The sequence below is a fragment of the Furipterus horrens genome, unplaced genomic scaffold (assembly GCF_987537825.1).
Source record: "Furipterus horrens unplaced genomic scaffold, mFurHor1.1.pri manual_scaffold_7, whole genome shotgun sequence".
NCBI classification, from domain to species: domain Eukaryota; kingdom Metazoa; phylum Chordata; class Mammalia; order Chiroptera; family Furipteridae; genus Furipterus; species Furipterus horrens.
Window position 1 is genome coordinate 25178253 of NW_028327177.1, and position 5358 is coordinate 25183610.

Genomic DNA, 5358 nt, shown 5'->3' on the forward strand with positions numbered 1-5358 from the left:
GCAAAGAACTTATATGCTTGACTCATGGACATGAACTAAGGGTGGGTGGGATTGCTGGAGGGAAACGGGGTACTGGGTGGAGGGGAGGAAAGGGAAAAGAAATTGGGACTACTGTAACAGCATAATCAGTAAAGCATATTTTTTTAAAAGCCCCTAACTTGTACCTCATTGACCGAATTGAACACCCCAGCCTATAGGAGACCTCAAACTGGAGTTACCCAAAGCTTGGTTTTTCCTTGACAGTTTTACGTCTGTATTGTCCTTGCTGAAAGAGATCATAAAATGTTCTATTTTGCCCTGGCTGGTGTGGCTCAGTGGATTAAGCACCAGCCTGGGAAACAAAGAATCACTGGTTCAGTTCCTGGTCAGGGCACATGCCTGGGTTGCAGGCCAGGTCCCCACTTGGTGGTTTGTGAGAGGCAACAGAAGGTTGTATCTCTCTCACATCAATGTCTCTCTCCCTCTCTTTCACCCTATCTTTATCTCTCTCTCTAAAAATAAATCAATAAAATATTTTTTCTTTAAAGTAAATATTCTATTTTGTTGGTATTATTTCTTAAGAAACTATTAACACCAGTTTTATAAATGGATATAATTAACTCATAGACTGGCAGCTTTATTTGAAATTTTCTCCTGTCTGAGCTTATTCTAATCTCTGACTGTAACTTGTAAACATCTGTCTATAATTGATGAAATGACTGTCCTTTGGGTCCCAGTCAGCTCAGCAACAGAGATTGTCATGCGTAGGAGCCAAGGAGCACTGATACAAGGTAAAAAATAACAGACTGAAGTGCTGGGGAGGGAAAAGCTCACAGGCAAATCCCTCTAAAGAGTCCCTTTACCACAAAGCTGAGACTTCCGCAGAGACATATTAAAGGAAAATAAGTCCTAGAATAACTTATACACGTGATTAAAACACTCCATATACTGAAAGTAGGGAGATTTCTTCAGGATAAGCATGACTATAACATGCCAGAGGCCCCACCCTCCTAAGTGTCCTCTAGCCTACCTGCTCCCTCTGTGCCACCATAAAAGGGCAGAATTGGACCCAACACGTCACCTCACCCTCTGTACCTCTGCAGAAGTCCTCCCATCCAGAGGTTTGCAAGTGTTTTTACAAATGTAAATTAACCAGCCTCATCATCACTCTCTCCATAAGATGGTTCATTTAAGTAACAGAAACTTACCTCAATGGCCTACTAAGGGTCACCTGAGATGTCCTTTGTGTAACCTGGAAATGGATGTTCAAAGTGTCAAGTGACATTGCAGCCTCACTGCAGATCCAAACTGATCATATCCTTAGCAGGTAGCAGTGGAGGGAGGAATGGATCATCTTCTTGAATCTTTACAGCAAGGCTCCTTCCAGTTGGCTTTTCCTCAGGCTCCCCATGTGCCCACATACCTGGAAACCCAGACTTCAGCTCTCCTCTTTCCTATCTTATCTGTCCCAAAAGCTGAGTGAAGACAGAACATGAATTTTTAAAAGATTTTTTTAATGAATCACTTTGATTAAATAAGTAGTTGACCATATAGTGTCTTGTTACCCCCAAACTTTTATACTTATTAACCACTTACCTTATTGCTACTCACCATGCTAGACACAGGAAAGACCACAGTCATGCTCCTGCCTTCGTTGGAAGGTCGGACAGTGAACAAGAACCAGCTGCCTGTGGTCAGTGTTGTGAAAATGACAAACGTGGTGGGCTGGGCGAGGCGGGTAGGAATGACTGGGTCAGGGAAGATTTTCTCTAATCAGGTGATATTTGAACTATGACCTGGAGAATCAGACGAAGTAAGACTTTTCATTTTACTTTATTTTATTTTATTTTATTTATTTTATTGTTGCAACTTACAGATTTTTACTTCTAAGAAAGTAAATTTCAATCTTTAATATCCCACATAAACAAAAATCTCATTGGGTGGGAGGGGACCCATTGTTTGTTTGTTTGTCTGTTTTTATTCCAGAGCAAAATGGTAGTGAGACCAAAAAAAAACAAACCCACTATAGTTCATCCCCAGCCATGCCTGTTCCACACCATGCTCTGACATCACAGGCACCATTGTGACACCTCTGCAAGCGCATCCTACATATACGGGCCCTGGCGGGGCTGAGATTTTGTCCGTTAGAGCCCAGGGAGCTATTGTGGTGACCTGTTGGACTTGGACTTGAGAGCTTTGTTCTTGCCGTTAACTTTGAGAGTTTGTTTTCTTTTCCTGTTTTTTTCCCATTTCTTTTTCTTTTTTTGAATTTTTTTCCTTTCCCTTTATTACTTTTTCTTTTTTTAATTTTTCTTATTTGTTTTTCTTATTTTATTTTTACTTATTTTATTTTTATTTTTTTCTCTTTGTTTTTGTTTTCTTTTTATTTTTGTTCTTATTTTGAAGCCGCCATGGCTGGTGGCCTTGAAGCCACCATTGCCCCTCAGGAGCGCATTATTGGTGATTACACGCTCCTGCACACCATTGGCAAGGGATCCTTTGCCACGGTGTGGTTGGCCGTGCACGAGCCGACGGGGACAGAGGTGGCTGTCAAGGCCATTAGTCGGTTTGGCTTATCTAGATATCTGGAGGAAGTTCGTTGTCATAAAAGCTTAAATCACCCAAATATCGCACAGCTGTTTGAAGTGATTGTCACTAGAACGATGTGTTACCTCTGCATGGAGCATGTGAGCGGAGGGAGCTTATATGACTACCTCGAAAACTGTGGCCCCAGGACCGAGGAGGCAGCCAGACCCATGTTCCGGCAGCTACTGTCGGCGATGCAGTACTGTCACCAGAAGAAGATCATCCACCGGGACCTGAAGCTGACAAACATACTGGTAGATGGTGAGAGGAATCTCAAAATAGCAGACTTTGGCTTTGGTAGGAAATTTACCATCAGTAAGATGTCCGCTGTCTATGGCACCACAGCCTATATGGCCCCAGAGCTCTGCGGGGGTCAGATCTATGACGGCCCGAAGGTAGATGTCTGGAGCCTGGGGGTGGTTTTGTATAAGATGTTGACGGGGGCTTTGCCATTTGTGGGGGACACACATGGGGAAGTGAAGAAGAAGATCCTGAGAGGGAAGTTCCAGGTACCACGTTTTCTTTCCAAAGAAGGTCAAAATCTCTTAAAAAAGTTATTGACCTTCAACCCCAGGAAAAGACCTACCCTGGAAGCCATACTACAGGACCCATGGGTCAACATGGGACAGGGGGGGGAACTGAGGCCGTATAGTGAGCCACCCTGGGGTGACCTTGACCCCCAAGTGATAGACTTAATGAAGAACATGGGGTTCTCAAAGCACGAGATCCAGGAGTCGTTGACTCGAAAGAAGTACGACAGGGTCATGGGAACTTACATGATCCTTCAAGCCACGACCATGAAGTTCAGGAGCCGCACCATCCGGGTAAGGCCCTGCCCCACCCCTGTCTCCAATATCGGCGAGATTACAGGAGAGTCTGCCGGTCCCTCAAGCCACCTGGGGTCGAGGACGTCCGTTCCCCTACCAGAAGCCAGCTCCACCACATCGTGGCGCAGCCTGGAGAAGAGGTTGACGGTTCCCCCACCCAGCCTGGAGTCCAGGACCAGCACTTCCCTACTAGGCTCCCCCACCACCCCCAGCCGCGACAGCACCCGCGACACTGCAGGAGCCCTAGAAGGAACCACGGCAGACAACTGCCCCCAGGCTTCACGGCCTGAAGGTGGGACCCCAGGCTCTCCCTCTGGCCCTAGCCGGAGCTGGCAGGGTGTGGCTCACAGAACCTTCAGGTTCCTCTTAAAGTGTGTGTGCTGTGGGCCGTCCACTCACAAGCGGCATCACAAGAGGACAAGAATCACGCCAACATAATTTTTAAAGTTGTGGACGGCCTACAGCATCGAAGGTGGACACAGACAGCTGCCGGTGAGCGCGGTGCCGGAAGCGCACGCCGTGTGTGCGGGTGACAGGTGACAGGACCCGGTCCGGTGGGCGATGGACGTTGGAGCTGCCGCAGCGGTCTCCGCTCAGGATTCACACCAGGAGAGGATCCCGCATCTCTTCGGACTGTGTTCTCCTGGGGCCCTTCTCCTGCCCTCCTCTCCTTTGCTCCCAAGTTTGTGGAGGTTCTTAATAAAGTACTTGGTTTGTCCAAATTGTGTAATAAATTTGATGATTTGATCCAGAAAAAAAAAAAAAAAGTTGGAAACTCTAGATTGTTAGAAAGCTTCCTGGGGGATTCTACTGAGCAGCCAGTCTTGAGACCACAGTTTTAGGTACTTTTATTTCCTAGGCCTGCAGGGGTCAGGTGAATGAGTCAACCCTGTAAACTGAGGCACGGTGATTCTTTAGGGCTCCTCTAGGGGAGTGTGTCACAAAGGGGAAGGGACCTTCTCTCCCACTTTGCCAGAGAAGACCACATAGCTAGCTCTGTCTGTTCCCGTATGGGGCCTGGGTGGTGTGGTATGGAAGGAATTCAGCAGCTGCAGTGACAGTACCTCGTGAGGAGATGGCCCCTGGCAAAGGAGGCCTGGAGGAGGAGAGGGGACAATAGATGGGAATTATGTCCTAGCTGATGTCCTAAAATACTTGAGGGGAACTTTGCAATGGGCTGTCTCCTGCAGTAGCAGATGGGGGCATAAGATTGGGGCAACAGCAAGCATCTCTTTGAACACTTGACTGCGAAGAGCTCTGAGCCTAGGAGACTGGTAGTGGATGTTGTGGGGTCCCACCCAGACCCCCTTTGGGGATCCAGGTGCTCCACCCTCAGCTGCAGGAGTGTTGCCTACTGATAGGTCACAGCTGTGTTTCTCCCCAGGAACCGCCCTCAGCTGAAGGTTCAAGGCTGTTGCCCCTCCATGGGGGCAGCCTGCAGACAATGACTAATCAACGCAGTTACAAAAGGCCAGGCTCCTTCCCTTGTTGTAGGACATCCCAGCTTCAGAGGCCCCCATGGGATCAGCGGAGGTATCCATTGCAAAGCATCCCTGTACAACCTATGCCTTGACCCTGCAGGGGTTCAGAACAGGCCTCCCCAAAATCTGCCACTTTGACATATAAATTATTTTGAGCTGAAGGCAATCAAGACCCTGCAGACTCATGAAAAACTTATGCTTTTCCCTTAAAAAATTCAGATTAGATGCCTGACCCATAAAAATATTGTGAAGTGGTATTTCATTGTGGTTTCAATTCGCTCCGTATGTATTTTTGACTCCCCACTGTGTCAGGCACTGTGCTAGGCACTGGGGGTTCTACAGCAAACCCAACAGACAGAGGCTCTGCTTCCGTGGAAGTTCCACACTAGTGGGGGGATGACACAGGGGAAAGGCGTTAGGAGACCTGACTTCATTAGTTAGCAGGTACATTATTAGTGCTGCTCAGCTGCAACTAGGGAAGCAGA

The 5358-nt window shown here is 47.4% G+C and overlaps 1 pseudogene; it reads left to right on the forward strand.

Annotated features, from left to right (window-relative positions):
• The first annotated feature begins 2390 nt into the window (after positions 1 to 2390).
• On the forward strand, positions 2391 to 3830 carry LOC150004136 (serine/threonine-protein kinase MARK2 pseudogene; annotated as a pseudogene).
• Positions 3831 to 5358: the final 1528 nt, after the last annotated feature.